This window comes from Mus pahari, chromosome 23 (assembly GCF_900095145.1).
Source record: "Mus pahari chromosome 23, PAHARI_EIJ_v1.1, whole genome shotgun sequence".
Lineage (NCBI taxonomy): Eukaryota > Metazoa > Chordata > Mammalia > Rodentia > Muridae > Mus > Mus pahari.
In genome coordinates, this window is record NC_034612.1 from 3,600,321 (window position 1) to 3,600,839 (window position 519).

The window sequence follows — 519 nt, forward strand, 5'->3', positions numbered from 1 at the left end:
ATGCAGGGAAAACCCATAAATCATTTTTTAAAACGTTAAAAAAATATTAAAAAATAATAAAAAACAAACTTAGAGCTGGGCAGATGGCTTACGGGGTGACAGCCTGAGCCATCCTGGGGCCCCACGGTGGAGGCGAGAGCCAACTCCTGAAAGCTGCCTTCTGAGGACCACAAGCACACCCCAGCAGGCGTGCACACATGCAGTCTTTAGTTAGGAGAGGCACAGTGGTTACGCGCACTCACTGCTCGAGCAGAGGACGGGTTCAGTTCCCACAGCATCAGGGATCCAGCAACGCGTTCTTCTGGATTCCACACACGGCACACACTCACACAGACATGTACAAATCTTTCTTCCGAGTTTTTAAAGGCAGGCCGAGGGCTACGGCGCAGAGAATGGGTCTGGCTTGCGCCAGGCCTCGGTTCCATTGCTAACACCTAGACAAACATCAAGGAAGGCGTGACGGACTCGCGGGCACACAGCACACAGTCAGCATCCAGCACGCATGTACGGCCCCTCACA